At 34.9% G+C, this 12500-nt stretch overlaps 1 protein-coding gene across 6 annotated transcripts in view; it reads right to left on the bottom strand.

Annotated features, from left to right (window-relative positions):
- The window catches only part of LOC137631213 (EGFR adapter protein-like), a 1066467-nt gene that overhangs the window by 325527 nt on the left and 728440 nt on the right, over positions 1 to 12500 (bottom strand). The window lies entirely within an intron of this gene.

Below are 12500 nucleotides of genomic sequence, written 5' to 3'. Positions count from 1 at the left end.
CTATGAACAACCTAACTCAAGTTTAATATTTACCCAAAAATTCTAACACAACTCTTCGTGTATAATTTAATCTTTAACGTTGAAAGTGATATCCAACAAACGACCCCTACAAAAAGACACTTGTGATAGTAATCTTTCATGAAACTTTATGAAAACCATAATGTTTATCGTAACAATAATAACTTTCATTAATTCATTACAGCAGTGTAAAAAAAAATATTAAAATGTACTTGTAAACATTGTCCCAATTATCTACACTTCTAAACATCACTACAGTTCAAAATATAACATCAAAGTGAATAAAATGTTCACCAAAATAAATTCAATCCTGTTTAATATCAATACTTTTTAATACTTGGAGGCATTTAAAAGACCTCTCTTTAAGAAGAATATTTCTAATACCAGAAGAATTATTCCCACTCGCATACACACGAACCAACACATAGAATTCTCTTTCTTATAATCAATCCGACAAAATAACAGAGAGAAAATATCAACAGTTCAATATCCTTTTACGCCAGGTGACCCTAGTAATTTCCGTTCATCTCCCGTGTCAATAGGAACATATTTCCGTCAGTCTCTTCATACAAACTCGTTTCCTATAATATATATTTCACCTAAAACCACCTCTTTATTATTTGAAAATATAAAGCTTACATATAATTTACCTTTACTTACATGTTTGGTAATAGAAATAAACTCGAGATCATTCACAATTTGTTAAAGCATATCTTTAAAACGCGAAGTAAATCTTTAATGATCATTCACAATTTCTTGAAACATCTTTAAAACGCGAAGTAAATCTTTAGTGATCATTCACAATTTCTTGAAACATCTTTAAAACGCGAAGTAAATCATTAATGATCACTCACAATTTGTTGAAACATCTTTAAAACACGAAGTAAATCTTTAATGATGCTCCGGCAAGATTCAACACAAGGACTGAGCTTCCCCGGTTCACTGACTGGTTTCAAAGTACAGTTTTTCTTAGACGAGAAGGCACCACTGGGTTAAAGGGTTAAGCCAACAAGAAACTGGCAGATCACACACGTTTCTGGACCATTTCTCAACAGCTAGTGGATGGTCTTACAAAATAAATTAAATGTTACGTAAACTTCATGTGTCTACAAATTTATGCCTATATTTCTCTTTGACCATAAAATCTCTCTCTCTCTCTCTCTCTCTCTCTCTCTCTCTCTCTCTCTCTCTCTCTCTCTCTCTCTCTCTCTCTCTCTCTCCCAACAGCACCGGAGCTTCCAGCTGGTTCCCATTCCAGTCGAGTGAGTTTGTTTGATCTTATCGAAATCTTTGTTTAGATTCAATCCGAGAAGCTGTTTTTCTTTCTGGCAAGTTTATAGGCCACAGATCTAACTTGGAATTAATGTTTGCTTCGACACACCATACGCACCTCCCCCTACCCACTATATCAACCATACACCCACCCCTACACCCACACAAATTTCCCCCCATCCTCATTATCGGGAGAATAAATTTGTTTATAACTTTTCTTTACAAAATGTTTGACACAGCAAAATAAAGTATCACTACCTGCATATTTTTTTCTTCTTTAATGAGGAGGCAATTCGTCACATTTGGTTTGCAGATATTTGCCAATAAAGTTTGCATTTGCAGCCGATGGCACTTGATCACAAGTATTATTGCCAGTGTTAATACACTTGATCACAAGTATTATTGCCAGTGTTAATACACTTGATCACAAGTATTATTGCCAGTGTTAATACACTTGATCATAAGTATTATTGCTTGTGTCAATACTAACATTATTTTGTATATTACTAATACGGTGAAAAAAATGTACTTCGATTAATCCATGTAGAGACATCACGTGGTTGCTCATTTATACTAGTATTTATAATTATTTATAGTAAATTTACGACACACGAAACATTAGAGGGTGAAATCTAACAGTACCAAGAGGGACAGATACGATGGAAAGCATTTCTGTAAACATGTCTATTGTTCTTCGTTACTGAGATACTGAATAAAGCTTTACTATTTCATTTCTCAAAGCTAGCTGCTTCTGCTGCTATGTCAAATATCACATGACTGCTGCATTAACGCATTGAATAACCGTAAAACGAATAGACGATTGTAAATAAGTATTTCTAATGGTTCTCCCTAGAACAGAAATGACTGTACATAAGAACTATCAGGGTAATATCACTGATAAATATAGTACATGGAATATATATATATATATATATATATATATATATATATATATATATATATATATATACATATATATATATATGCATATATATATATGTATATATATATATATATATATATATATATATATATATATATATATATATATATATATATATATATATGCGTGTATGTGTGTTTGTGTGTGTGAATAAAGATGTCACTAAATTTTTGACTTGCATATATTGAATATCTGCAAATATGTCTGAGCCGGTTTATGAACTTCGACGAATCCCTATAATCCCAATTTTTTAAAAGTCACAATTTCCAAATCAAAAGATTTTAAGTCTCTCATTTTTTTTTCCAGGAAGTTACACTCTATTCAATTTGAAGAATTATTCTTATTTCAATAGCCCTTATAACATTTATTCTCATAGCTGGGAAGTAATAAAAAAAGCCTTGTAACCCTTTATTAAAAAATAAGTTGCAACTATTTAGATGTCAATCAGCTTCAATAAAGTCGAAATATATTCTCATACCAGTTTACAAAGTTGCTGTTGGTTTTGCAATCTCGCAATTTTACCAATTCTGTCAAAATATATAATTTACGCACCAATACAATACAACTTGCATTAATAAAGCATAAAATACAATATCATATTTTCAAAGGTTTCGTTTCGAAATATGTTCGTCATTTTGTTTTGATAAAAGATTAGAAAGAAAAAATACTGAAATGATACGCCACATAAACAAGTTGCTTGCTTGAAGGAAGCAAAATATTAATTTAGTCATGTCATAATCCAATTATCTCATTGGCGATGTTCATCGTCTTTCAACCCGACATCAAAACATACGATTAACAAATTAAAACGCATTGGTAATAATGTTCAAATGTGTTACAATATCATATGAAATTGAATTTATTAGCTTTCATTATCAAAATTTTAGCATTTGATAAAAATACTTTAGGGTATAGCCTATATTTATATTTTATAAATAACACCTGGAAATCATATCTCATACTAACTTCTACCACATCTTCCCCTTCTAAAGAAAAACAAAACGCTCATGATAATCTATTAATCACTAGCACTTAAATTACCACCTGTGAGGCCAACGTAGTTTTTGATAAAGTGAACAATTTTCAGGAAAAATGCCTGTCATTTCCCTTCATGGAATCAATCTCGTGTGTGTGTGTTTGTGTGTGTGTGTGTGTGTGTGTAATCTAGGCATAGTTTCCAAATTCCTTTCACATATAACACTCCCATGCATTCAAGAATTACAAAATACAAGAAAGACGTATCTTCCAAAAAAGTTCAGAAACAATTATTTTTATGCCATTCAAAGGAGGTGCATAAATGCACGAGTATCATTACTTTTAAAAGAGAAAAAGCGAACCCCTTCATTTGTTTGAACAAAAGAAATTTATAATACTGGAATGCTCGTTTCGTCATCTCTAAATATAGATAAAACAAATGTTAATACTGTACATGAAAGACCAGGAACTAACTGAAATACTGGTTTCATTGTGCGTAGATTATAATAAACCTTTCAAGTCTTTTGTGAAGTTTCTAACGGTTGATGCTACTTGAATAATAGAAAAAAACGGACTAATGCTTTCATCTCCTAGAAGGATCTGTATTCCTATTTTTTTGTCTTTATCTTTCGTTCTCTTGCATGCAAAAAAGATAAAATTGTCCAACATAATGTCTATCTATCTATCTATCTATCTATCTATCTATCTATCTATCTATCTATATATATATATATATATATATATATATATATATATATATATATATATATATATATATATATATTATATGTATATATATAATCATGTATATGTATATACATACAATTTATATACATAATTATGTATATGTATATACACACAATTTATATACATTAATAATATATATGTGTATATATATTTATATATAAAGGTAATATAACACACAGTTAAAACCGTACTGTTAAGGCATGATGAAATTATCCAAAACTTTTATAAAAATCAACAAAAAACAATAACAAGAGAGAGAGAGAGAGAGAGAGAGGAGAGAGGAGAGAGAGAGGAGAGAGAGAGAGAGAGAGAGAGAGAGAGAGATAATCAAGTCATCAAGAACGCGACACACTCAACAACTACACCATGGAAACACCAATTCTACCCGCACGACCACCTCCCACTCCCCCACCCCCCACTTGTTTTATCAATAACAAACAAGAAACAGCCAACGCATCTGGGGAGAAAAAACTGACAAGTTCTCTAATTACGAGAGAAAGTTCTGCCAGAACTAGTGAAGAGACTCTCCGGTTGTAAACTTCCCTTCTTCTCTTATTAAAGAGAAAAAAGTAGAACCGTCTCCACTACTGTTTCTTCTTCTTTCAAAGCGAATCCAATTTGACACCCGTTAATGAGGACAAAGGGTCGAAATTTCAGTCTCATTTCGAGAAAAAGGTATAATTTCCATTCATAAAGTGTAAAAAAGGTGGAATAATAAATATTAACAAATTTATGGAATGACTCGGATCATAATTGCTATTGGCAGCTGCTCATTATCAATTTCATAAAATACTAGTCAACCAATACAATGTCTGATTGTAAATATTAGCTGCTCATTCAATATAAAGATAAACCTCGCTATCACACACTTACACTTATACATACAGTACATACATACATAAATACATATATATATATATATATATATATATATATATATATATATATATATATATATATATATATGTGTGTGTGTGTGTGTGTGTGTGTGTGTGTGTGTGTGTGTGTGTGTGTAAATGTAAATGCAAATCAAAAGAATGGTCAGAAAAGAAGACAAGTAATTGCATTATTCCGTCTTTGAACAGCTGATTCGTGGATCGTCTGCGCAAATATCTTCATCAACTTTATTTTCAGTAGGTAAGACTACGCAAATGACGAGGTGTCAACTAATCTACTCTGTAAATAATCAGTCAGTTGCTTAAAGAGTTTCGTAGCAATCCCAAACTCTCTTACACTGGGCACCCTATCACACTTGAACCAGCCTTTTCACCGATATATTTACTGAAGGTACATTCTCTCTACATGACCGAACCATCCTTATTCACCCTGGGGATTTTCACACCTCAGCCTTTCAAAGATATCAATGTTACTCTATCTACCTACCGGCACTTCGCCAATTTTTGGGGTTAGCACCACAATAAGGCTTCATATGCTGAATCCCCAACTGCCGCTACCTCAGCGGTCAACAAGGCGACCGGATGAAGTAGTAGGGCCTATCAGAACTGCGTCACAATCGCTCGTCATTCATTTCTATTTCTCTAGCACGCTCTTTTTACTCTCTCACATCTATCCTCCTATCACTCAGAGGTTTCTTCACTCCATCCCATCGACTCAAACCCTGGCCCTCCTCAAAGCTTGTTATTACTCATGGAATATAAAGTCAACACATACTCCTAAAACTTTCTTATCTACATCTAAATACATAACAAGCAAGTTCAGTTTATAAAAAAATGGGCATTATTTCGGTTACCCCTGCCAGACATATAACATAATTTATCAAAACTGAAGATACGTCAATAAACTATTTTATCATTAATAACTACAGCAACGATCTCCAAACTCCTAAAATGCGTTTCATTTTCCAAGACCGCATACGGGAAAGTCTCCATCCAATGTAAGTTGTAAATCCTGAAACAAGCTAACAAAGCGTATCGAGGGGCTGGTATAATTAAAGTTCTATGGGCACGAGTTGCTCATAGATATACAACATCAATTACAACACAAGGAAAGCTGAAAGTGGCGGGTTATGTAAGGATAAACACTGATGCTTTGACGAAAAAAGAGCAAATCTTCATCAGGTGAGTCAACCCACTTACTCAAAAAAAGGGGAAAAACGGCGGTGGTGCCAACAAAAGTTGGTTATAATTACCCTAATACAAGGCTATATTTTGTTGACCGAAGTTGAACTCGGAGGAGCAGCAAAAGTATTACAAAGGGAGGCCGAAAAGTTCAAAGGCAAAGTTTGAACTTCAGCTCACGTGGAACGTTTAGAAGGAAACCCGGATGGAGAGAGGTTTTTAAAACTAGTTTCATGCTCTTGCTGCTACCACCAGTTCCTCTCTTCTTCCACCACCAGCACCATTCTCCGCCTCCTCCTCCTCCTCCTCCTCCTCCCTCCTCCTCCTCCTCCTCCTCCTCCTTCTTCTTCTTCTTCTTCTTCCCAACGTCCAAACTCCAAAGCTCCTTTCTCAACTCTTTGGTCTTAACGTGAAGTTCTGCCATGTCGAAATTAATACTGGAACTACTGCGGAGAGAGAGAGAGAGAGAGAGAGAGAGAGAGAGAGATGAGAAGAGAGAGAAGAGAGAGAGAGAGAGGAGAGGAGAGAGAGAAGGCTTCAAAGACGAAGTCCTCAAGCTTACTTTAAACAAAATTCTAATGCGTTTTTTTCTTACATTTGTTGCTTATTACAAGCAACAGAGAATTTACTTTTCCAGTAAATTAAAATGATTCCTGATACAAAGGATGAGCTAAAGCCAAACAAATAATATGCATAAACAATAATGAATAGCTAAAGCTAATATTTGCTAATGGATTTAATTAAAAACATCTGAATAATAGAATAATTAAAGACTATCACCATTACTTTCCAAATGCTTTATAATATCAATACTTCTAAAATTCGTTCAATAAAGATATAAATAATCCTTTCCATTATATACTTTTCTAGAATTTATAAAATTATATTCAAGCTTTACGTTACCGATATTATTTCAAAGTAATCTAATGTGTATTTGAATTACTTTTCATTGCTGCTATTGAATGTAATCAATGATCCACTTTTATATGTATGTATGACTTTCTATGACGCTATCCTACTCCAATTAGTAACTTCTGTAATCATTAACTTAATATAGATTTAGAGGCCAACTAAATGGACGGTCATCCAAGGACTACGATTATCAATAATTCCTTTCACAGTGTAAATTTATTTCTTGAGCCTTTTGGATTCTAGTGTCCTAGTAAGTGGACGATCACGGTCATACTCAAATCTATATACATGTTGCAGAACATGTCTGGAGTTATAGTCACCTCCCTCCCCCCCCCCCCTCTCTCTCTCTCTCTCTCTCTCTCCTCTCTCTCTCTCTCTCTCTCTCTCTCTCTCTGAAATATCATTATCTAGGTTTTTCAGTCCAAGCTTTATATAAAAGGGCACTCGGAGAGAGAGAGAGAGAGGAGAGAGAGAGAGAGAGAGAGAGAGAGAGAGAGAGAGAGAGAGAGAGAGAGAGAGAGAGAAAGAGAACATTCAACTATACGCAGCTTAATCTCTCTCTACCAAATATCATTATCTAGGTTATCCGTCCAAGCTTTACATAAAAGTGGCACTCAGAGAGAGGAGAGAGAGAGAGAGAGAGAGAGAGAGAGAGAGAGAGAGAGAACATTCAACTATACACAGCTCAAAAAGCAACCCTTGAGGTATGGATACCTTTCCACACAATAAAGGAGGAGATTTTGTTTACCCCTGGTACAGGGCGCAAACTGCCTCTGGGGATAGATCTGATTTGTTGACAACGAGAGAAGAGTGTTACCGCAGAACGAGGGCTAGAACTGGAAGCAGAGCACTCTAGAGGAGATTATTTACTTTGACGTTACAAGCAAATGCTGAAAATAAATTCTACATCAGGCGAGGAAGATATATAGGCAAACTTTTTTAATTGCTTTGTGGCCCTATGGACTTGTTCAATTAGAGTAAAAAGTACTATACTCATTTTTTTTTATGGGGCGCATTTGCACTTACTCGCAGCCGTGCCCTTTTAGCTCGGAAAATTTTCCTGCTACCTGATTGGTTAAAATGATCTTGTCCAACCAATCAGCGATCAAGAAATTTTTCCGAGCATCCCTGCGAGTCGGTGCAAGTCTGCCTCACTAAAAAGAAATTGACTATAGTGAATTATATAGAGCACGTTGTGAGAGTAATGCAGATGAGGCATTGTGATTCGGGTTACTTGGTTGTTAGTTTGCTTTACCTTATATAATAAGATTTGTAAGTTAGGTAAACATACAGTCAACGCAATAATAATAGTGAAGAGGTAAATGAAGTTGCTCTACAGACATGATTAATTAAAAACAATTTTTTTCACATAAACTGTTCCTTTTACGGAAAACGAAAAAAAAAAAAATTCTAATGGAAAAGTACAAGTGAAACCTTCGCTATACTTTTTCAATATAGTTTGGAAGCGGACCAAAGGCAAACAAACCTTCCAAGTCCCAGTCAATACTATTAAGATTCCAATTAAAGTCCAAAGGACATACAGTAAAACTCGCCACAAGATATTTGCCACTACAACAGAATCTTTTAATGAGCATCAAAGCCAAATACAACGTATATACACAAGTAGTCACTAAAAACCTTTGGACACATTAAAAGCAAGCTTTCTTCAACACAATATCAAAACCAGCCTAGAATGAACAAAAGCAGCAAAACACAGAAATAATACTGTATTATCTCCTTTATACAACAAAATGAAAATGTCTGGCTATATATAATTACATACATACATTATATATATATATATATATATATATATATATATATATATATATATATATATATATATATGAGAAAGTTTGCGGATGTGGAACTTACATAGAAAGACCATAAATAGACGCAAGAGGAAGGACATATCCGAGGCCTTTATACAAACATATATATATATATATATATATATATATATATATATATATATATATATATATATATATATATATATATATATATATTCATATATATATATACATATATATATATATATATATATATATATATATATATATATATATATATATATATATAGTGTCACGTTCAGCTCTCCACTTCCCTCGGGTAGGGAGAGAAGGAATAGTCATACCCTGGTGAGAGGACAGTGTGTGCGTTCATATCCATGTAAACATAAAGCCATTATATTTTACGGGTCGGGTACACTGGAAATGCATTATAACCATGAAATCAAAACTAAACAGCCAATCACAAAATCGATTCCCAAAGGGGGAGAGTTGATTGGGTGCTGTAATACAATGGCGTATATATTAGTTTTTCCCCTCCAATGTTATTTTACATGATCATCACCGACACTTTGACAATTTATTCTCAATTCATTATGTGAAAGTTCACGGCTCGATCACAGCGACCATATCCCTCCCTTGTTCAGATCTAAATGATGAATGACATGAGAGAGTCACTGGAGGATCGAGGAAAGGAGAATGCAATTTTGGATTTGACTAAGCTAAGAGGAATTCATTTTAAGAGATATAAATGAATCTCTCTCTAAGCAATAAAGGATAAAAATCGAATTATTCCTATAATAACAACAAATAAAACTAATGAAAAATATTGAAATCCCACAAATAAAATGTGGTTCTATTATATAGAAAAATATGACAAGATCCTTTACATGAAGAATACAATACGAGGTAGAATTACTAATCGAAGTGAAAATTCATTTAACGTATTAAAAAATTCAATCAAAAGAAGCCTGATATGCGATAGTCAATCAAATGGAGTTTGGAGAGAATGATCGTTATTACAAACAGAAACAAGTAAAAACGTAGAAAAGCATATATTGAAATAGAAATTGTTTTTGTAAAGGAGTAAAATTAATTATCTGATGCAAATTTATATATACATATATATATATATATATATATATATATATATATATACATATAAATGTGTATATCATATGTATATATATACATATGTGTGTGTGTGACTGTATTAATATGAAATACAACACACAACTTTTAGAATATATCTCCAATTCACCCGAAAAAACCCATCCTAATATAAAAATGAGTTTGGAAATCGTATGGAGAGAGAGAGAGAGAGAGAGAGAGAGAGAGAGAGAGAGAGAGAGAGAGAGAGAGAGAAGAGAGAGAGAGAGAGAGAGAGAGAGAGAGAATTTCTAAGGTTCCGCTTATTGAGCATGAAGGGGAGTCTCTTACTCACTGGTTCAACTTCTACTTCATTGAAATGGCCACATCCATATCTCGTGAGACGCTCTCTCGCTTGGGGGGGGGGGGGACAAAAGACATATATATGGGGCTCTGCATCATAAAGATGACATGGGAAAACAAGGGGGGGGGGGTGGGGTGGGGGTGGGGAGGACATGGTCTTGGGGTTGGTTTAGGGGGACGATTGTAAGAGGGGGTCAAAGGTTTGTGGTATAAAGAGCGGGTGATTCAGGAGAGGAGTTGTAAAGGAGAGAAGAATTGGAAATATGTGATAAAAGGATAATATGAGAGAGAGAGAGAGAGAGAGAGAGAGAGAGAGAGAGAGAGAGAGAGAGAGAGAGAGAAGGGGGGGGGGGGTAAATAAGCTTGGTGAAGGACATAGCTTCCTGGTGAGCTGAATACTATAGCTTTGGTTTGGAGAATCTCCAAAGGGGTTAGGGGAAAATATTCAGGAACTATTTGGGAAAATGTCAAGACCTCAAATCAAATAAAAAATGAATTTTGAAAATATATATAGAAAAATAAATAAATTCCGAGCATTTTATCATTAGCTGAAGTTCAACATCGATTACAGTGTCTTAAATAATAAAATGGAAGGAAATGAAATAATTTGGAAAATGGCATAATTCTATTGAATGTCTTAATTCAAAACTGGCTTTTAGTCCAGTAAATCTAGCCCAAAATAGGGGGTGACCCAGGACAAATTGCCAGAAAAAACGAAACCACTTTCATATGTTTAAGTTTAGACCTGCCACATGATATATCAAAAAATGTAGAAAAATATATTTGGTGGAACATGGTAAAATATGCAAATTAAGGTAGCCATTACTAAAATTTCTGTTTTTTGCCTATACTGACAAAAGTAATAGAGCTAGACTTATGAAAATGATATCCATACCCATGTTTTCATGGTCAAGGAATCATATGAGACCAATCTTAGGGATTTGTGATGATTACATCATAATGAATTCAATATGGTTGCCGTGGTAAGCACGAAAAAAACTGAAAATCGCAGTAACTTTTACAGAATCCCACCAAAGACAGCAAACTTGGTGTCTATGTGAATGATTATTGAGCTTTCACATGTAGTAGTTATGAGGACTCTCCACAAAATGATGATTAAAAACCAGGACAGATGTTATAAGTCCAAACTGGAGAGTGGTACTAGGTGTTCCGGATGAGAGTAAATGTAACCCTGCCTAATGCACGACAGGAACTTGGAATTTTAGTTGATGAACTTCTAGAAGGACAAATGGTACCATCTGAGATAAGTTCATCACCAGCATTCCATTCTGTCAAGGAAAGATTACTGAATGCACTAAATGCAGTAGAACATAAAACAGGGAAACTGTGGGTTATGTATATGAAATTGATTGACATTGTTCGGAACTTCCTGAGGTCCGAACGAACAGGTGACTGGAAGTTGCATCTTGCAACCTTGCAAAATATGTTGCCTTATTTTGCTGCCTCTGGACATAACTTGTACACAAAGTCGGTGTACCTATATCTGCAGAAAATGTGGAAGCTGGAGGATTCCAATCCAGATATCTACTCCAACTTCATGGACGGTTTGCACGTCGTGCGAAGGTCGGATCGTTATTGGGCAGGGACTGTCCCCAGATTTGGTTATAGAACACGTTCTCATGAGAAGCCTTAAACAACAGGTGGTTTGACGAGAGGACGGGGGGTATGACAGAAACACAGCGACTGGTATGGTGTCTGTCCAGACCTATTTGCGCAGAGGTCAATGATGCCATGCAGCAACTGACTTCAGTTAAGTATGCAACAAGTGAGCAGCATAAAGATCTGTCAAAGGCACGTCAGGCAAAGGACATAGCCGATACCAACAAACTCGTTTCAATACTGGCAGAAAGGAATCCATTTGAAGAAAGTATGTCATTGCAAAATATTGTGACAGGGGTAGCTACTAGAGAGGACGTTAATGTAGAGTTAGCCAAGGAAGTTGGACAGAAAATTCTTGAGGATATGACAGGAAATATTGTTAATCAATATGTATTTCGGAAACGAAATCAGGTTATAACACCAGAATCAAAGTCAACTATCAAAATTGATGGGGGAGAAAGTGAACATCGATCCCCAGCTACTGTTTCAGAGACTGGTGATCGCCGGAACACAGGCTACAGATCTGCTGGATGCCTTTCAGTATGAACTATGCTCTTATCCACCAGCTCTGTTTGAGACCAGGCACGTTCAGCTTAAAGCCAACAAACCAGCCCTTGCAAAAGCTATTTGGGATTTGATCCCACAGGATGATCGTCCGGACAAACCTTCCAATTGCCAATATGTACTCGATGG

The sequence above is a fragment of the Palaemon carinicauda genome, chromosome 39, assembly GCF_036898095.1.
Source record: "Palaemon carinicauda isolate YSFRI2023 chromosome 39, ASM3689809v2, whole genome shotgun sequence".
Lineage (NCBI taxonomy): Eukaryota > Metazoa > Arthropoda > Malacostraca > Decapoda > Palaemonidae > Palaemon > Palaemon carinicauda.
Note: the sequence above shows the minus strand (reverse complement) of the source record. Positions and strands in the feature narration are given on the sequence as shown.